General features: G+C 42.7%; 1 long non-coding RNA gene across 3 annotated transcripts in view; it reads right to left on the bottom strand.

Annotated features, from left to right (window-relative positions):
- The window catches only part of LOC131232795 (uncharacterized), a 33,491-nt gene extending 16,096 nt beyond the window's left edge, over nucleotides 1-17,395 (bottom strand). For all 3 annotated transcript variants that reach the window (XR_009164939.1, XR_009164940.1, XR_009164938.1), the window contains exon 1: nucleotides 17,149-17,395. This is a non-coding gene — a long non-coding RNA (uncharacterized LOC131232795). The remainder of the gene's footprint in view (nucleotides 1-17,148) is intronic.
- Nucleotides 17,396-22,506: the final 5,111 nt, after the last annotated feature.

Here is a 22,506-nt window from a genome sequence, read left to right as displayed (position 1 = left end):
TTTTCTTAAACCAAATGGAGCTTAAGCCCTTTTTTAACTTTGCCAATGTAACTTCTTGCATTGCCGATCCCAAGCCTGTGTAAAGGAGGAGGGAGAAGGGCATCAAGGTGAGTTGTGTCCTTTTCTTCCATATTTCTTTAATACAACAGTGCTAGCAACAATTTGATTGGCCCACTTCTTATTCTCTGTTGTAGGTGTCATTTGCTAAACCCTGGGCTTGAATGGGATGCATCAATTTTTGATGAACCTGTGATTCTTTTAACACCAATCTTTGCAGCTCCTTTTAGAGCTCTGAATTGCATTCTCATATATGAATGTTATCTTTCCACTTTTTGTCCATGTTTATGAATCAATTGAATCATATCAGTTCCATTGTTAAAATAATTCTGCTGAAACATTCATCATATGTTACATCATGGCTATAGAGTTGCTATTTTTTCTTATTCCTTGTATTGTTTCCCAGTTATATGTGTTGGTTTCAGAGTACAGGTAGCAATAGAAAGTGTTGGTTGATTGATAGAGCAACCAACAATACAAATATGGGAGGCCTTCCCCAGGTATCTAGATGCTATTAGATATAATTATGCTGTTTTTAAATGTATTAGCGCGAAATTGATGGAGCAAACCCGGATGTGCGTCGAAGCTATCCGGATGTTGAGCGAGGGTCCTTGGAAGGTGAGAACCACTGTTATGACCATGATAAAGTTGTTCATTTCTTATGGACAGTATTGGAGTGGCCTGGTCATTTGGACAGGCCATGTTTATGTATTTAATTGAAATTGATGGAGCAAACCCGGATGTGCGTCGAAGCTATCCGGATGTTGAGCGGGGATCCGTGCAAGATGAGAACCGCTGTTATGACTATGATGAAGCTGTCCATTTCATATGGACAACATTGGAAGGGCTTGGCCAATTGGAGCAGGCCGTGTTTATATCTGTATTTGCAGGGACCATACCCTTAACCTATAACCTAAACCTATTCTCAAATCCCAAAACCTATAACTGCAACCTAAACCTATAACCTAAACCTAAGCCTAAACCTAAACCTTAACCTAAACCTGTAACCTATAACCTAAACCTAAACCTAAAACCTAAATGTATTCTCAAATCCCTAAACCAAAACCTACACCTAATCCTAATCTCAACTCCGTAACCTAAACCTAAACCTAAACTTGAAAACCCAAACCTAAACCCGATCCCGAACCCGAACCGATTTCCTAAACCTAAACCTTAACCTATTCTCAATTCCCTAAACCTATAGCTTATAACCTAAACCAAAGCCTAAACCTAAACCTTAACCTAATCCTAAACCTAAACCTGTAACCTATAACCTAAACTTAAACCTAAAACCTAAATGTATTCTCAAATCCATAAACATAAACCCACACCTAATCCTAATCTCCACTCCCTAACCTAAACCTAAACTTAAACTTGAAAACCCAAAACTAAACCCGATCCCGAACCTGAACCCGATTTCCTAAACCTAAACATTAACCTATTCTCAATTCCCTAAACCTATATCTTATAACCTAAACCGAAACCTAAACCTAAACCTAAACCTAAACCTGTAACCTATAACCTAAACCTAAACCTAAAAACTAAATGCATTCTTAAATCCCTAAACCTAAACCTACACCTAATCCTAATCTCAACTCCCTAACCTAAACCTAAACTTGAACTTGAAAACCAAAACCAAAACCTAATCCCGAAACCGAACCCGATTTCCTAAACCTAAACCTTAACTTATTCTCAATTCCCTAAACCTATTGCTTATAACATAAACTTATATCTTAACCTAAACCTAAACCTAAGCCTATAACCTAAACATAAACCTAAAACCTAAATGTATTCTCAAATCCCTAAACCTAATCCTAACCTCAACTCCCTAACCTAAACCTAAACCTAAACTTGAAAACCAAAACCTAAACCCAATCCTGAAACCAAACCCGATTTCCTAAACCTAAACCTTAACCTATTCTCAATTCTTTAAACATATTGCTAATAACCTAAACCGAAACCTAAACCTATACCTTAACCTAAATCTAAACCTAAACCTATAACCTAAACATAAACCTAAAACCTAAATGTATTCTCAAATCTCTGAACCTAAACCTACACCTAATCCTAGTCTCAACTCCCTAACCTAAACCTAAACCTAAATTTGAAAACTCAAACCTAAACCCGATCCCGAACCCGATTTCCTAAACCTAAATCTTAACCTATTCTCAATTCCCTAAACCTATACCTAAACCTAAACCTAAATCTAAACCAATAACCTATAACTGAAACCTAAACCTAAAACCTAAATTTATTCTCAAATCCCTAAACCTAAACCTACACCTAATCCTAATCTCAACTCCCTAACCTAAACCTAAACTTGAAAGCCCAACCTAAACCCGATCTCGAACTCGAACCCGATTTCCTAAACCTAAACCTTAACCAATTCTCAATTCCTTAAACCTATAGCTTATAACCTAAACCTAAACCTAAACTATAAAACATATAACCTAAACCTAAACCTAAAACTTAATGTATTCTCAAATCCCTAAACCTAAACCTACGCCTAATCCTAATCTCAACTCCCTAACCTAAACCTAAACCTAAACTTGAAAACCCAAACCTAAACCTGATCCCGAACCCGAACCCGATTTCCTAAACCTAAACCTTAACCTATTTCAATTCCCTAAACCTATAGCTTATAACCTAAACCTTAACCTAAACCAATAACCTATAACCTAAACCTAAACCTAAAACCTAAATGTATTCTCGAATCCCTAAACCTAAACCTACACCTAATCCTAATCTCAACTCCCTAACCTAAACCTAAACCTAAACTTGAAAACCCAAACCTAAACCCGATCCCGAACCCGAACTCGATTTCCTAAACCTAAACATTAACCTATTCTTAATTCCCTAAACCTATAGCTTATAACCTAAACCTATACCTTAACCTAAACCTAAACCTAAACCTAAAACCTAAACATAAACCTAAAACCTAAATGTATTCTCAAATCCCTAAACCTAAACCTACACGTAATCCTAATCTCAACTCCCTAACCTAAACCTAAACCTAAACTTGAAAACTAAAACCTAAACCCGATCCCGAAACCGAACCCGATTTCCTAAACCTAAACCTTAACCTATTCTCAATTCCCTAAACCTATTGCTTATAACCTAAACCAAAACCTAAACCTAAACCTAAACCTAAACCTATAACCTAAACATAAACCTAAAACCTGAATGTATTCTCAAATCCCTAAACGTAAAATTACACCTAATCCTAATCTCAACTCTCTAACCTAAACCTAAACCTAAACTTGAAAACTCAAACTTAAACCCGATCCCGAACTCGAACCCGATTTCCTAAACCTAAACCTTAACCTATTCTCAATTCCCTAAACCTAAACCTACACCTAATCCTAATCTCAACTCCTTAACCTAAACCTAAACCTAAATTTGAAAACTCAAACCTAAACCCGATCCCGAACCCGAACCCGATTTCCTAAACCTAAACCTTAACCTATTCTCAATTCCCTGAACCTATAGCTTATAACCTAAACCTGAACCTAAACCTAAACCAATAACCTATAACCTAAACCTAAAACCTAAATGTATTCTCAAATCCCTAAACCTAAACCGACACTTAATCCTAATCTCAACTCTCTAACATAAATCTAAACTTGAAAACCCAAACCTAAACCCGATCTCGAACCCGAACTCAATTTCTTAAACCTAAACCTTAACCTATTCTCAATTCCCTAAACCTAAACCTAAACATATATAACATATAACCTAAACCTAAACCTAAAACCTAATGTATTCTCAAATCCCTAAACCTAAACTTGAAAACCCAAACCTAAACCCGATCCCGAACCCGAACCCAATTTCCTAAACCTAAACCTTAACCTATTCTCAATTCCCTAAACCTATAGCTTATAACCTAAACCTAAACCTTAACCTAAACTAATAACCTATAACCTAAACCTCAACCTAAAACCTAAATGTATTCTCAAATCCCTAAACCTAAACCTACACCTACTTCTAATCTCAACTCCCTAACCTAAACTTGAAAACCCAAACTTAACCCAATCCCGAACTCGAACCTGATTTCTTAAACCTAAACATTAACCTATTCTCAATTCCCTAAACCTATAGCTTATAATCTAAACCTTAACATAAACCTAAACCTATAACCTATAACCTAAAACTAAACCTAAAACCTAAATGTATTCTCAAATCCCTAAATCTAAACCTACACCTAATCCTAATCTCAACTCCCTAACCTAAACCTAAACTTGAACTTGAAAACCAAAACCTAAACCCGATCCCGAAACCGAACCCGATTTCCTAAACCTAAACCTTAACCTATTCTCAATTCCCTAAATCTATTGTTTATAACCTAAACCGAAACCTAAACCTATACCTTAACCTAAACCTAAACCTAAGCCTATAACCTAAACATAAACCTAAAACCTAAATGTATTCTCAAATCCCTAAACCTAATCCTAGCCTCAACTCCCTAACCTAAACCTAAGCCTAAACTTGAAAACCAAAACCTAAACCCAATCCCGAAACCAAATCCGATTTCCTAAACCTAAACCTTAACCTATTCTCACTTCCCTAAACATATTGCTAATAACCTAAACCGAAACCTAAACCTATACCTTAACCTAAATCTAAACCTAAACCTATAACCTAAACATAAACTTAAAACCTAAATATATTCTCAAATCCCTGAACCTAAACCTACACCTAATCCTAGTCTCAACTCCCTAACCTAAACCTAAACCTAAATTTGAAAACTCAAACCTAAACCCGATCCCGAACCCAATTTCCTAAACCTATACCTAAACCTAAACCTAAACATAAACCAATAGCCTATAACTGAAACCTAAACCTAAAACCTAAATGTATTCTCAAATCCGTAAACCTAAACCTACACCTAATCCTAATCTCAACTCCCTAACCTAAACCTAAACTTGAAAACCCAAACCTAAACCCGATCTCGAACCCGAACCCGATTTCCTAAACCTAAACCTTAACCTATTCTCAATTCTTTAAACCTATAGCTTATAACCTAAACCTAAACCTAAACCTAAACTTAAACTATAAAACATATAACCTAAACCTAAACCTAAAACTTAATGTATTCTCAAATCCCTAAACCTAAACCTACCCCTAATCCTAATCTCAACTCCCTAACCTAAACCTAAACCTAAACTTGAAAACCCAAACCTAAACCTGATCCCGAACCCGAACCCGATTTCCTAAACCTAAACCTATAGCATATAACCTTAACCTAAACCTGAACCTAAACCTATAACCTATAACCTAAACCTAAACCTAAAGCCTAAATGTATTCTCAAATCCCTAAACCTAAACCTACACCTAATCCTAATCTCAACTCCCTAACCTAAACCTAAACCTAAACTTGAAAACCCAAACCTAAACCCGATCCCGAACCCGAACTCGATTTCCTAAACCTAAACATTAACCTATTCTCAATTCCCTAAACCTATACCTTAACCTAAACCTAAACCTAAACTTAAAACCTAAACATAAACCTAAAACCTAAATGTATTCTCAAATCCTTAAACCTAAACCTACACGTAATCCTAATCTCAACTCCCTAACCTAAACCTAAACCTAAACTTGAAAACCAAAACCTAAACCCGATCCCGAAACTGAACCCGATTTCCTAAACCTAAACCTTAACCTATTCTCAATTCCCTAAACCTATTGCTTATAACCTAAACCGAAACCTAAACCTATACCTAAACCTAAACCGAAACCTATAACCTAAACATAAACCTAAAACCTAAATGTATTCTCAAATCCCTAAACGTAAACCTACACCTAATCCTAATCTCAACTCTCTAACCTAAACCTAAACCTAAACTTGAAAACTCAAACCTAAACCCGATCCCGAACCCGAACCCGATTTCCTAAACCTAAACCTTAACCTATTCTCAATTCCCTAAACCTAAAGCTACATCTAATCCTAATCTTAACTCCTTAACCTAAACCTAAACCTAAATTTGAAAACTCAAACCTAAACCCGATCCCGAACCCGAACCCGATTTCCTAAACCTAAACCTTAACCTATTCTCAATTCCCTAAACCTATAGCTTATAACCAAAACCTAAACCTAAACCTAAACCAATAACATATAACCTAAACCTAAAACCTAAATATATTCTCAAATCCCTAAACCTAAACCTATACCTAATCCTAATCTCAACTCCCTAACCTAAATCTAAACTTGTAAACCTAAACCTAAACCCGATCTCGAACCCGAACTCGATTTCCTAAACCTAAACCTTAACCTATTTTCAATTCCCTAAACCTAAACCTAAATATATATAACATATAACCTAAACCTAAACTTAAAACCTAATGCATTCTCAAATCCCTAAACCTAAACCTACGCCTAATCCTAATCTCAACTCCTTAACCTAAACCTAAACCTAAACTTGAAAACCCAAACCTTAACCCGATCCCGAACCCAAACCCATCCTAAACCTAAACCTTAACCTATTCTCAATTCCCTAAACCTATAGCTTATAACCTAAACCTAAACCTTAACCTAAACCAATAACCTATAACCTAAACCTCAACCTAAAACCTAAATGTATTCTCAAATCCCTAAACCTAAACCTACACCTACTTCTAATCTCAACTCCCTAACCTAAACCTAAACGTAAACTTGAAAACCCAAACTTAACCCAATCCCGAACTCGAACCTGATTTCTTAAACCTAAACATTAACCTATTCTCAATTCCCAAAACCTATAGCTTATAATCTAAACCTTAACCTAAACCTATAACCTAAAACTTAAAACCTAAACCTAAACCTAAAACCTAAAACCTAAATGTATTCTCAAATCCTTAAACCTAGACCTACACCTAATCCTAATCTCAACTCCCTAACTTAAACCTAAACCTAAATTTGAAAACCCAAACCTAAACCCGATCCCAAACCTAAACCCAATTGCTGTAATAATGTAGCCCAATCACATGGCAAGAAACAAGAATGTATCCCTTTTAAGTTTTTGTTCAGGCTGGGAAAATCCCACACGCAACATGCAGAACACGTGCTAAGTAGACACGTGTGGCACACCGAACCGTGAATATGATGGGACCCACTGAAGATCTGGACAGGAACTAGAACTGGCCGGTCCACTTCTCATGCACACATGGACGGTAAATCTGAACCGTCCGCATATTCTTTTGCATACTGGCCATTATTTTTGTACGAACGGTGACCGACGGATACGGATTGCCTACTCCCCCTACCACTAGCCAGGTGGTATTTCTGTCTCTTACTTGAAGCCAGTTGTTTCTAGCTTTTTGCTTCCAGAAGGCTTCTTCCACGAGCTCCAGACGAGACAGCGTGTTTCTGGCATCAACGATTTCTTGCTGAATATTACTTGCGTTTGGTTCCACCCTCTCATTTTCAAGTTTTTCCTCCAACTGGTTCAGAGATGACGTTGCATATTTCACTGCACTAAAAATGTTGCTGAAGACGTCTTTGTTCCAAAGTTTCAGCTGGTTCTTTACGGCCTTAATTTTTGACAACAGGTTACGCATAGGATGGAGATCGCTAGTAGAATTCCAAGCTGATCTGACTGTAGGCAAGACGTCCTCATGATGGAACCACATGCTTTAGGTTCTAAATTGTTTCAGACTTGCAAAAGGCTGTGTAGGAAAGGCTAAAAGAAGAGACGCCTGGTCAGAATTTTGGCGTGGGAGGTGGTGTACCTAGAAGGAAGGGAAAGCATTGCTCCACTCAAAGTTTATCAGCATGCGGTCCAGTCTGGCCTAAACTCTAGCAACTCCCGTTTGGTTGTTTGACCAGGTGAATCTGTTGCCCTGATAGCCAGCATCGTGAAGACTCGCCATGTTGATGGCATCCACAAATTCTCCCGAGCTGGCAGTATTAAATCTACCTCTGCTCCTATGATCAGCAGCTTCACTTACAATGTTGAAGTCGTTGCTCATCGCCCAGGGACCTTGCACCGACGATGCGAGAGAAACCATTTCATCCCACAGGGCCTTCCTCTGAATTCTCAAGCAACTAACATAGACCACTGAAATAGAAATTGGAGTACTGGTTTGGCGGAAAGCAGTGGAAAAAGTTAGCAGTTGGGAGGATTTGAAGATCACAGTAACATCATCTTGCCTCTTACTGAAGACCCATATCTTCCCACCACAATCCACATTAGATAAGGAGTAATAGAAACCTATCTGAAGGCCAACTTGCACTCTTTTAGCTTCCCTAACCATAGGTTCTAAGATCACAATGATCCATGGTTTGTGATCATACATTAAGTGCTTCAGCGATCTAATAGTGGGGGTATTGCCACTCCTTTAGCATTCCAAACAAGAATTTTATCCGTCATTGGAAACGCGAGTAGCAACGGTCCGACCTTGCAAGTGTCTAAGACAGGAGAGCCATTCGTCCCTGGAGACTGCTCCTAGGGGATTTTTGTTAGATTTTCTGGTTCGTTTCTTTCTTGGGGGGATGAATAGACTGGTAGTTGCACGCTTCTTGGGAGTGACTAGCGCTCGCAGGGGATCCTTTTCCTGATCCAATGGCAGGTGACACCCCTTAGGAGGTTCAGCTTGCTGTCTTTCTTTGTTTTGAGCCTGTGTTGAGGAAGAATTCACCACTTCTTCATCCGAGAAAAATGGAGAAATGTCCACCACCAGTGCTCCCCTTTGTTTTAAGGGACTCATCAAGGGGGTGGTCATATTATGTGGAGTGTGAGGTGAGTATCTGTCTTCAGACTCACGCGAGGAGAACGGGGAGGAGGCGGGACTGGATGGGTTATCCCTGCAATCAGAAATAGGACAATCCCCAACTGATCTGGATCGAATTCTTCGCATCCTTATTCTGTTGAGTGGAATTTCTGTCCAGTTTGCTGAAATCAACGTTCTGAGCGTCGGATCTTCGGATTTGTTTGCTGAGTCCAGTTCTTGTAAGCTTGCCTTTGCATGTGGGAGGGCTAGGGGAAGAAAGGACGTCTCATTTCTATCAGAGTTTATTTCTAGGGAGGCAGGCTTGGCGTCCCGTAGGGTTATTTGATTTGAAATTTCTTCCATCCTCCTACTCGCTAACTCAGTCCGAGGGTGCTCAGACGCACTGGGGCATTTTTTGAGAGCTTGGGTGTCACGCCCCAAACTCGGAAACTGGGCTCACAAAATTCTCGATCGCCAAATCCGATGCCGACAGCCTCCGTAGTATCCCATTCTCAGCTCCCAGCGTCCATACACCAGATTTCGTTCCTGGGATCCTACAAGGAGGATTTTACAATATACATTTAACTCATAATAAGCATAAACACAAGTTTACCCGAGTCACAAAGGCAACATCATCATCACATATCACTAATATAAACAGTTGAATACAGTGCTGAAAGGGAAATACATATGCTAAAAATCAAATCTCCATAAGTTCGTTGCACGCTCTAAGCTCAATGCTGCTGCAACCTGACGCCACCTGCACGCATCTATCGTGCATAAGCTTATAGAAAGCTTAGTGAGTGATGAAAGTGTGTGCACAAGGTAAGTGCCAAGTAAGCAATATCAGAGTAAGCGAAAGTACTGACAAGTCCATGAGTCATACAATATCAGGGTACAAAATGCAAATTAGTTATGCAAATGAGGAGTCAAAGCGAGCCAAATATTAGATGCCGAGGATACAATGCCATAAATCATACAATATCGAAATAAGCAAATATACTGATAAGTCTATGAGTTCCATCAGCCGTGCTAAGGCTATGTGATGCAAGGCATGAGTACTAATAGTCATACCAATGTAAAACATGGCAACCCAAAATACTAAGTATTGTGGATGCAATGCAATATGCGGTGCGAATGAAATGACCAAGCTGGAGTGAAGTCGGGATGATAGTACGTAGTATCACAGGCTATGGGGTCTATCACAAAGGACTTCTATCCAAACCAGTCTCATACCTAAATTTGGATAGTCAGACTCAATGTAGTGAACTCCTGATCTCAAGTTACTCACGCGCCCAACCAAAATCTTGTCCATGTGAAGGTACACAATAATTAGTTGTGCACCACCAGCCCGAGTGGATAGTGAATGAAACGAATGCATGAGTATGCAACTCCTACTTAATAAGTCCACATATCAGTACGGTTCCTCTCTAAGATCATCACCGGGTCTAGTACACTCTACGCCACCTGCCACCCAATCAAGTGCACAACTGGGTAAGTAGAAGAGACCTCACTATTCACCTGGCCAGTAGTCTGCCAATACCTACTCGGCTCGTCGATAGGGGACCCATTCCTTGAGTTGGTCAGACTCAGCCTAGCTATGCCTACTCCCTCGGGCAGGTAAGGCCACACCCCCTCCCAATCGACCACAACACAGTGGGAGACGCGGCTTCCTGGTATTCGGCACTCGGGCGCTTATGTACATCTACTCGGTCTTGATGTTGGGGCGTCCTCTGGTACTAAGAGGGTTTTATGAATTTTCACCCAGGGCCATCTATAGCAGCTCGATGCTCAAACCAAACATTTTCGGTGTCCCATCTGGCCATCCACGATATGTCTGTGGAGGCTACGACCCTGATATCCCTAGGGCGTATAGTAATCACAACCCACAATGCAAGATGCATGAGTCATACAATCCAGTCATGCATCAATCCTGCGCATATCGTGCGCTTATGTGATATAACCTCCGCCTATCAGGGAGTCTCATAACAACCTGCCCAATAACATACGCAATAGTCAACCATATCTCATAACAAACATGCAGATGATGCATATGGGCATGTATCATGATGCTATGCGATCACAAACTTATAATCGGTATCAATAACTGGCATCGACAATTAACCTCGACAATGTGGACATTTGACCAACATTGCGCCTAAGGCATGGCCCATATAGAGCCTAACATACAGTGGACTCATGGCCTCACACTAGGGCCAAATATACAACACCATGGGCTTCACTCAAGAGCTTAATACACATCGCAATGGGCCTCACTCATGGCCACATATACATCAAGTGGTTCGCATCTCACGAGTTTAATATACATCACAATGGGCTGCTCTCACGGGCCTAATATACATCAAGTCGGGCCTCACCATATGGGTCGAAAATATATCACAATGGGCCACGTCCCATGGGCCTCGAATACATCACAATGGGCCTCAACAATCGGAATCGGCCTCAACAATTGGAATCGACACTTGGAATCGACCTCGATACTCGGCCTCGACAATCGAAATCGAAAAATTAGTCACAACAATCGGAATTGATCGATAATCATAATCAAAAAATCGGTCACGTTAATTGAAAATCGGCAATCGGTCACGATAATCGGCCTTGATCGCTAATCAGCAATCGGCCACGACAATCGAAATCGGTAAATCGGTCATGTCAATTAGAATCGACAATCGGTCATGATAAACGGCCTCGATTGTTAATCGGCAATCGGTTAAGTCAATCGGAATATGCAATCGGCCACGACAATCGAAATCGACAAATCGGTCACGACAATTGGCACCGATAATCAGCGTTAATAATCGGCATCGATAATCAGTGTCGATAATCGGCGTCGACCTCGATAATCATCACCGATAATCAGTAGATAAACAAAGCGGGGTTCATAAATGATCAGTCGATCAACCATAATATAAAGATCGGCACTCGTCCGTGGTTATATCAAATCCGATAGCATGGAGCCATCCGTCTATGGTGAATGGGGCCCACTTATTTGGGTTAACCCACTAAGGGAATGATGAGAATGGTCTAACAAGGCCTAAGGGAAGGTCACAATGTGGACATCTAACCATCATTGCCCATCAATGTGGACATCTAACCAACATCGCTCCCAAGGAGTGGCCTATATAAGTAATTCATACACATCTAGCGGCCACACATACATCATATTGGGCCTCGCTCATGGGGGCGATGAATACATCACAATGGGCTTTATTAACTAGGCGACAAATACATTACAACGGGCCGCTTAGATCAAACACGTACATCACATGGGGGCCACGTGGATGGGCGGTGTGAATATACAACACATCTCAAGGTGGGCCCTACCCATCCTACGACAAAAACAAATGGACGGCTGGGTATAGAACGCATGCATCAAGGGGTCCACCATCCCACAAAACAGATGGACGGCGTTGCTGCAAAGCGCATACATCATGGTTGGCCCATATAGCACCGTCTAAATGGATGGCGTGTATATAAAATACATATATCAAAGTGGGCCACAACAATGGACCTCGCTAATGGGACTCACATACATCAGATGGGCCCTACATACAGCAGGTGGGCCTAAAAACTGGTAGACGGTGTGGGAAAGCTCATACATCATGATGGGCCACAAGTATATCAAGGTGGGCCTCTCAAATGGACCACAAAACATATCAATGTGGGCTTGACGGATGAGCCACAAAGTACATCAAGGTGGGCCTCACAGATGGGCACAAAATATGTCAAGGTGGGCCTCATAGATGGCCATAAAATTCATCAAGGTGGGCCTCATAGATGGGCCACAAAATACATCAAGGTGTGGTTCACCGTTTGGACGGTGTGGATAAGACACTACGTCAAAACTGTGAAAAAAGGACAGTCCAAAACTGTCTCAAATGACAAAAAAGGACGGTCATGGACCGTCACATGGGCCGTCAAATTTTGACGTGTCGTATTACTTAAAGGACGGTCGAAAACCGTCATTCTTATTGACAAAAAAAGGACGGTCGTGGACCGTCCTTAAAAAGGACGGTTATGGACCGTCTCTTATGAGCCTTCAAAGGATGGCCATCGACTGTCCTTTAAAAGGACGGTCATGAACCGTCTCTTATGAGCCTTTAAAGGACAGCCATCGACAGTCCTTTTTAAGGACTGTCATAGACCGTCTCTGATGAGCCTTCAAAGGATAGCTATGGACCGTCCTTTAAAAGGACGGCTATGGACCGTCCTTTAAAAGGACGGTCATGGACCATCTCTTATGAGCCTTCAAAGGACGGCCATAGCCCATCCTTAAAAAGGACGGTCCCTTATGAGCTTCAAAGCACATTTTCAAATTTGAGAGGGTCTATATACACCTGTTATAATATATTTAATCGTATTCTTCCTGATATACACATGTTATATAATATATTTTATCATATTCACATTCATATCCATCTAAACCCAAACTATGTAAATCTAACATAAACTACATTCATCCAAACATAAACTATATCCATCCAAACACAAACAATCTTATCCACATTACATTCATCCATGCATAAATACATATAAGTTTAACATCATAAATAAAATAAGGAAAAAAATCAGCAACAATTTTCTTTTTGTGTCTTTTATCTGAAAAAAAAATATTAAACCAACAAAACATTATAATTCAAAATCCTGAAGAATTGTATAAACTTCTTTCAAAAAAGTGGGCACTTTTTTAAAATAAAACTGATCATTAAAATAAAACTAATGCAAGAAAATAATGCAAAAAAGTATTTCAATTCAAGTTAATAGAAACAAGAAGAAAAACTAAAGCTCTATAAAAAGGGGCATGTGTTAAAAGGGATACATTTTTGTTTGTTGCTATATGATTGGGCTACAATTCAAGTTAATAGAAACAACAACAAAAATTAAAGCTTTGTAAAAAGGGGCATGTGTAATTTTTCCATGCGTCGGCTATCGCTCGAGACAGAAAAGCAATCATCTTGTCTATTCATTTGGAGTCTGGTCAGACCGTCACTTCCCAGGAGGAGATTAAGATCAATGCAGCCCGTTATTTCCACTCCCTTTTTTCTGCAGGGGCAACCGAGCAGGATGAGGACCTTCTGGAAACCATCCCGACTGCTATAACTGAAGAGGATAACATTTTGTTGCTGAGCCCGCCATCTCTTAAGGAACTCCACCAGGCCATTATGTCAATTCCTAGGGACAGTGCTGTTAGACCGGACGGCTTCACTGCTACTTTCTTCACTAAATGTTGGGAGGTAGTTTGCAAGGATATTCATCAAGCAGCCATTGCCTTCTTTCAAAGTGATCATCTGCCAAGGGCGTTCACCTCCTCCCTCATAGCTCTCATTCTAAAGAAGGATGCGCCCAAGATCTTTGCGGACTTCAGACCCATTAGTTTATGCAATGTTATTTATAAGATCTTTGCCAAAATTGTGGTTGTCCGTCTGAGCAAGCTGCTTCCCTCGTTGATATCCCTTGAACAAGGGGCTTTTGTCAAAGGCAGATCCATCGCTGAAAACATCGCCCTGTCACAAGAACTTCTTCGAGACATAAATAAAAAAGTTAGGGGAGGGAACATTGTTGTGAAGTTGGACATGGAGAAAGCCTAAGATAGAGTAGACTGGTTCTTCCTCAAGTGAGTTCTTCATCGTTTCGGTTTCTCGGCCCCTTGGATCAAAACTATGGAGCGGTGCTGGAGCAATTGTTGGTTCTCAGTGATCGTGAACGGAGAGGTCGGAGGCTCAAGTCTTCTCGGGGTCTCCGCCAAGGGGACCCTCTTTCCCCATACCTTTTCATTCTTACGTTTGAGGCGCTCAGTCGTGGGTTCAGTAAGTTGGTGGCTAGAGGCTCCCTTTTACCGTTTAGAGGGCGTCGCGGCAATGCGGTAGTGTCCCACCTTCTTTTTGCAGACGACATGCTCCTCTTCTTCAATGGAGGCATCCGATCCATAAGAGCGGTTAAGCTTTTTCTGGACCACTATCAACTTGCTTTGGGTCAGAAGGTAAATGTCCAAAAGAGTGTCTTTATTCACTCAGAAAATATAACCCCTGCTAGGTGTACGAGCATCCACAGGGATCTTGGAATGGCGGGAGTATTTGAGGGCTTTACCTATCTTGGGGTTCCTATCTCGGTGGGTCGAAGAAGAAGGGATGCCTTTCAAAGCATCCTCTCCAAAGTGGAAAGCCGAATTAGAAGTTGGAAGGCGAGGTTTTTGTCTATGGCGGGCGAGCAACTCTAATCAACCACGTCCTGTCTAACATCCTGATTCACACGATGGCTGCTACGCATGTGCCTACGACCATTCTCCACAAATTGGAAAAGCTCTTCGCAGATTTTTTTTTTAGGGGGCTGGGCGGATGGTAAAAAGAAACTTCATTAGCAGAGCTGGAAAGAGGTTTGCCGTACCAGGGTGGAGGGTGGCCTAGGAATTAGACGACTAAAAGACGTCATGACCACTTTTCGTCTTAAGATGGCTTGGAACACCTCTCACAAAAAGGAAAAGGGTCTGTGGGGTAATCTTAAGCAAGACGGATATGGAAGCGACATTCAGAGCATGGGGCCTGCTGTCTCTTCATATGCGGTCTCCCCACTATGGAAGAGGATCAGAATCCTTCTCCCTACCATTGAATCCATGACCCAATGGCACATTGGAGAAGGCAACAAGAATTTATGGTCTGCAAACTGGTCTGGTCTCGACCCGCTGATGAACAGAGTTACAAAAGGGGTTCCGTCCTCTCTGTCAAATCTTAAGGTGTAAGATTTCCTGGGAAGAATGGGTCCATTAGCCCCGTCTGCAGTCTTCACTCTCCTCTCCCAGTAAGACTTAAAATGTCATTTTCCATGGGGGACACTGCATCACAGTGAATCACGACTATCCGTTCTAGCCTCTCACTCAGAATGGTGACTACTCCGTGGCCTCGGGCTGGGATCTCAGCTGTGACCATTCCTCTCGTACCAGCTAGGGTGAGAAGATCTGGAATATTAAAATCCCCTCCCCCAAAATATCAATGCTTGTTTGGCGAATTATTAGAGACGCGGTGCTTGTTGACAAGGCTGTCAAAGCTCGTGGGATCCAGTTAGCGTCTCGATGTAGCTGTTGTGTGGAGGAGAAGAATTGCAGTCCGTCTGTTGAATCGATCGATCACATTTTCCTACACAGCGCCCGTGCGTCTGAAGTTTGGCACTTTTTTGCTAGGATTTACGATGTTAATCTATCCAATTCTGACTCAGCGTTGGAGCACCTCTCTTGCTGGTGGAGCTCCCTTTCGACTCAAGCATCCCCTGCTCCTTTCCACACCCTCATTCCTTGTTTTATTCTTTGGGAACTCTGGATGGCGAGAAATGCATCCAAGTTCGACAACAAAAAGTGGAGAACGGTTACTGTTATTGCTCGTATTGCTTCCTGGTTGAGATGGATTATAAAGAGTTGGAATATCCCTTCTAGAGGGGTCATCTATAGCTAGGCCTTGCTCAAAATGGGAATCATTTCCCATCCGTGCATGGATCAGCAAAATCAGGTGGTGTATTGGAAGAAACTGCCATCTGGTTGGGTAAAAATCAACATGGATGGCTTGTCCCGAGGCAATCCGGGGTTGGCTGGAGGTGGGGTGGTGTGCAGAGATGACAAGGGAGATCTACGCTTCGCTTTTTATGCAGGTTATGATGTTGCGTCAAACACCAGGGCCAAACTGTGGGCTGTCCACGACGGCCTTAATTTCTATTTTCAGCATGGGTTGACGAATATCTAGGTTGAATCTAACTCCATGATGGTGGTGAATGTGTTGATGGGTCTTTCCCAACCGAGTTGGAAGTGGAGATATTGGATCACCAGAATCCAGACCATCTCGAGTAATGGCCACATCACGTTCACGCATGTCTGTAGAGAGGGCAACATGCCTACTGACGGTATGGCTAATTTGGGTAGCAGTAAGCGAAATTCGTCCCTATTTTCCTCCACTGGTGACCTCCCTCAGGTGATTAGGGGTCTCCTTTTCCTTGATAGAGTGGGGCTTGGCTCCATCCGGAAATAAGGTTTTAAGTAAACTCCTTTGGTGTGACTCTATTTTTCCTTTAGGGGAGCCTCTTCTCTTGGGTTGGGTGTTATCTGGGTCATGTTCCTTTATAAATTTTCCTTACGATAGGTGGTCCCAAGCCTTGTTTTAGTTGGCTCGTGGGATCACCTAAAGTTTCAGTGCTTGTATCTTCTTTGGCTTCCCTTGAAATGAAAATCTATTGTGGAAAAAGAAAACCATCTAACTCCCATTCATCCCTTCCTAAAGCCTACAAAACAAAATAATAAAAAGAAATTAATTGGTATCAAAGTTAGAGATTGAAATTCAACTCAATATTGCATCCAAATACACATTAAAGCTATAAGTTGAGTGCAAATGAGTCAAATGAACATACACATTAAGAAGTTTATCGCTTTTTTGGGATGGCAATCATGTATCAGACAAGCTGTTGTTTCTAAAAAGCCTAAAAATTGCGATGCAAGTGGAAGATTTGGTTTGTTAACCTAAAAGAAAGAATGCAATAGTTATTTACTACTAGAGATCATGAAGAAAAGAGATTTAGAACTGAAGGGAAAAAAAAATAAACAGTACAAGGTGAATTAAGATGCTAAAATATGGACTGCCCACTATCTCCGTAAACCGCTTCCCTATAGAAAATCCCCAAAGTTTCAATGTTAAAATCTCCCAACAGAATAACACAAATTGCATGAAAAACATTTCAGAATGATTCTCAAAGGAGTTAGAGAGACTTGTTGCTCGGAATCCTAACGTAGTGATGGGCTATGGGGCGATTTGGGTAAGATTCTATGGAATACCAGCCCACGCCTGGTTCGAAGCCACTATCGTCGACATTGCCCTGCACTTCAGGAAGGTCATCCAGGTAGATTCGGTGACCATACTTGGCATCTTCCAAGTCTTCACAAGGGTGAAGCTTGCCTTGAGGCCAGGGACGGAAATCTTTAAAGTGGTAAATTTGAAAGTGGGAGAGGATGCCTATCTTATTTTCGCCAGATTTGAGGTCCCAAGAGGTGATTTCAGACCCTCTTCTCCTCCCCAACTCCCTCCTAAGGAACCTCCACCCACGTACCAAAATACCAAAGACTGGGTCCTTACGTCCTTCCTCCAAAACAGGGGAATAGCTCCTGACCGCACCCCACCTGTTCGACAAAATGTCCCTCAGATTGTTCCAGAAGCCACCCCCTCAAATAGTCCAGTAAGATGCGCTACTTCAGTCCAATCTTCCCAGGACTCCTTTATTCCTTCTTCACCTGCTTCTGCAGAACCTCTAGCAATTGCATTCCCTTCGAGACCACAAAATTAGCCCAGACAACATGACTCTCACCCCCAAGCCCTACAAACTGAGGTGAGTTGTAGTCCACAATAGCAACACTACCATCAATGCCACCACCCGAAGCAGGCGCCCACAATTCAATCTCTAGAGGCCTCCACCCACAGTCCCTCTCAGGTGCAATCAGGCAGCCTGCACAATAGGGGACCCCTGCCACGCATCTCCTGGACATAATTGTTGAATGCCACCAACTCTCACATCTCCCCATCCTTACCTCAGACAGCCCAACCCACTCTTGTAAGAGCGCTCTCTCCCCGTCAGAGGGTGCTAAGAATCCAGACCACTTGCCCCATCCACCAGAGGTCCCTAATGTAAGAACGCCCTCCCATCCCACATCTGAAGTAGCCTCTCCAAACACTGGTCAAATCCACATCGACCTATCGCCGTACTTCAACATCACCTCCAATCCCAAACCGCCCAATCCTCCAGTTCATAGCCCTCTAAATGAAACAGAATACCAATCAGACCCAGCTTTTGAAACAGATAGTTCTATGATCGATCAAGACACTTCAGTGGATCACCCTGATTTAAAGGTGGACAGGGGTTTAGAAGATGAATCAGCAAATTTCTCAGAAGGTAGGCTTCTGAATAACTATCTAAAATCTTAGCGAGGTAAGAAGAGGAGTAACCACAACAGGGCCATCAACTCCAGAAACATCTCTGATGGATAGTATCCTCCTCTGGAATGTGAGGGGAATAGGCAATTCTCCCTCGGTCAGGCACGTGAAGTAGCTAATTTCCACCCATAAACCAGCCATTCTCATTCTCTTAGAACCTACGTTACCAGATTCCAGGTAGGTATCCACAGGCCTCAAGCTCGGGTTCCATTGCTCCTTCTCTAATGCAGCGTCTAGGGGTAAAATCTGGATTTTCCACCATGCTGCAATCATGGTAAACTCTCCAACCTCCACTAACCAATGTATCTCGTTCAGGGCCAGGGTTCCTCATCTACCTCAGCCACTACTTTTTACATGCGTTTATGCTAAATGCATGTATTTACGAAGAAGAGAGCTGTGGACAGAATTAGTTAATCAGTCTAGTAACCTCAGATCCCTGGATGGTTTATGGGGACTTCAATGTGGTCATTACTCATTCTGAGAGGGTTGGTGAGAACTATTTGGTAGGTCCCAGCTCTTCAGATTTTAAAGAGGCCATCAATCAAGCAAACCTGATTGATGCAAGCTTCTCGGGGAGCGTTTTCACCTGGTGTAATAATCACTTAGGGTCTAATAGGAAATGGGCTAGGCTCGATCGTTCTCTCTGCTCCCACGGATGGCTTTAGACCTTCCCAGCGTTCAGCATGTAGCACCTGTCCAGAGTCCACTCGGACCACTCCCCGCTCCTCCTATCCTCCCCCTCAGCCTCCCACTCCTCCCCGAAACTGTTCTATTTTCAGAGAATGTGGACCTAGCATGATGGCTTCCAACAAGTAGTAGCTAAAGCTTGGAAATCAGAAATCTTCATCAACCCAATGATCCATCTCCTTACCAAGATGAGGAACACCAAAGATGCTTTGAAGAGGTGGAACAAGGAGTATTTTGATAACATCTTTACGCAGATCAAATCTTCTTCCGAGCAGTTGAACATTCTAGAACAGTCGGCTATATCCTCGCCCACTCCTTTAATCTTGTCAAACCTTGAAAAAGAAAGAGCTAACTTATCTCGTCTTGAGCTTCTTGAAGAGTTGTTCTGGAAGTAAAAGCTAGAAACAGGTGGTTAAAAGAGGGGGATAGAAACTCCAAGTTCTTCCATACCTCAACGTCCGACCACCTTCGACGTGCCCAAATCAGGCAAATTGTGTTACCAGATAACTCTACGATTTTTGACCAGTCCCTAATGAAGGAAGCTACTTCAGACTTTTTCAAGGCCCTCTTCTCAGCCGAACCTACAGCGCAGGCTGGTGGCTTCACCAGCATCATCCCAAATCTGGTCTCCCAAGCTGACAACAATCTTCTCCAGGCTCCGGTCACCTTGGAGGAAGTCAAGAATGCAATTTCTGAGCTCCCTCTGGATGGGGCGCCTGGCCCAGACGGGTTCTCTAGGGCGTTCTTTAAATCTTGCTGGACCATCATGGTGCCGGATCTGCTCAGAGCTGTCAACTTCCTATTCTAGGGAGGTACGCTTCCTCGAGCTTTTTCAACAACTCTCCTGTGCTTAATTCCCAAATGTATAGCCCTAAAGTCTTTCTTTGATTTTCGCCCTATAAGCCTCTGTAATTATGTATACAAGATCTTTTCTAAGGTAATTACAGCTAGACTCAGCTATATCCTGCCTAAGCTCGTTTCCAAAGAGCAAATGGCCTTTATTAAGGGGAGATCAATTGCGGACAGTGTCGCCCTGGCCCAAGAGCTCCTTCGAGACATTAAGAAGAAGATCAGGGGCAGCAACATCATCTTCAAAATCGATCTAGAGAAGGCCTACGACAGAGTAAGTTGGCCTTTCATCAAAGATGTTCTCTACAGGTTCGGCTTCGGCCAGCTCTGGATCTCGCTGGTGGAAAAGTGTTGAGCGGGGCCCTAGTTCTCATTAATTTTCAACGGAGAGTCAGCGGGCTTCTTCAAATCGGAGAGGGGCCTTCGCGAGGGAGACCCTCTCTCCCTAAGTCTTTTCATCCTAGTCATGGACGTGCTCAACCGGGGTATCCAAAACCTGATAACATCCAACTTATGTCAGCCTTATTAAACTAGAAGAGGAGCCCAAATCATCTCTCACCTTCTATTCGCCAATGATACAACAATCTTCATCAATGGTAGCCGCTCCTCGGTCACAAATCTGATGGCTTTTCTGCCTAAATTCAACAGCGTCTCGGGTCTGAAAATAAACTGTGCCAAAAGAAACTTCATAGCGTCCTCTAAAATGGCAGTAAGAAGAGTCTGGGCAATGGAAAGGATTTCAGGTTTTGCTAGAGCGTCATCCTCCTTCTCCTTCCTAGGCGTCCCTCTGTCCAAAGGGAATCGTAGAGCTTCCCTGTTTCAGCCCCTGACCGATAAAATTCTGGTGCGCATCTCAGGATGGAAGGCATGTTTCCTAAACCAAGCAGCTCCTACAATTCTCATAAAGCATGTTCTTTCAAGCATCCCTATCCATACTCTAGCGGTGATAGAAGTCCCGAAGAAAACTCTGGTGACACTCGAAGCTGCCTTTGCTGACTTCTTCTGGGGGTAGTCTGAATGTAAGGAAAACCTTCATTGGATTAGTTGGAGGAAAAATTCTTCTCCTACTAAAGAGGGTGGGCTGGGAATTATTTCCTTAATGGAAGTTGCCGCTGCATTGAGGCTGAAACAGGCCTGGACCATTTTCTTTGGTCATGAGAGTAGCCTCTGGGGGTCCTTCATGCGCTCCAAATACGGAATTAATGAGGTCCGTGTTGCCTCCAACCATCAGCAGTCTGACTCACCATCGTGGAAGAAGTTGGCCAATTTGCATGACCTCTTACTAGCGAATTCTTGCTTGCTTCTAGGGGAGGGGAACAACAGCTTCGGGGCAGATAACTGGACGGGGCTGGGGCCCCCAAGGAATCTCATACAAGGTATCATCCCTCCCCCTCTCCAAAACCTAAGGATTAATGACGTAATGGGCCTAGAGGGAGTGTCGACTTCCCTCCCTAAAGTTCTTCCCGACTCCGTGGGCCACCACATTGTGTTGGAAGGCCTGGCTCTTACCCAAGGGCCTGACAGGACGATTTGGGTTAGGGAGAAGTTTGGTCAGTTTTCCATAAGATCAGCAAGGGAGTTCACTCACACCCAGGGCCAAATCCGTTAGTGGGCCAAGTGGACGTGGCCACCCCAACTTCCTCTAAAAATTACAAATTTTGTCTAGAAAATCATGTACAACGCCATCCCTGTTGACTTCAATGTTTAGTCAAAAGGGGTCCATATGGTCTCCTCTTGTGTGTGCTGCAATCTGCCAAACCAACGGGAGGAGTCCCTTGACCACCTTTTTGCAAGTGGTGAGCTTGTTGTGGCCGTGTGGGGGCATTTTTCTTCCGTTCTCTCAGTTGCTATCTTCCCACAACAACCCATCAGGGGTAGGCTAGCTCAGTGGGCTCCTCTCCTCTGGGCGTCATCAGAGGCCTCCTCCCAGCCCTGATCCTCTGGGAGATTTGGAAGTCTAGGAATGCACGACGCTTTGAGGGAGTCTCTTCCACCGCCCAGCAATCCATGCGCCACATCCATGCCTGGCTTCCCCTCATCTTCAAAGAGTTTCCTCTCCCTCCGTGTAAGAACCAGGCTGATAGAGAAGTCCTCATGGATCTCCAACTCCCTAGGTCTCCTCTGCATCCCCGCTCCGTCTTGTGTGAAGTGGTTTAAGCCTGCCCAGGGGAAAGTGAAGCTTAACGTGGACGGGTCTTCTAGAGGAAATCCAGGCCCTGCAGGAGGAGGAGGAGTCTATCGTGGTGCAAAG

The sequence above is a fragment of the Magnolia sinica genome, chromosome 18 (genome assembly GCF_029962835.1).
Source record: "Magnolia sinica isolate HGM2019 chromosome 18, MsV1, whole genome shotgun sequence".
Classification (NCBI taxonomy): Eukaryota; Viridiplantae; Streptophyta; class Magnoliopsida; order Magnoliales; family Magnoliaceae; genus Magnolia; species Magnolia sinica.
Note: the sequence above shows the minus strand (reverse complement) of the source record. Positions and strands in the feature narration are given on the sequence as shown.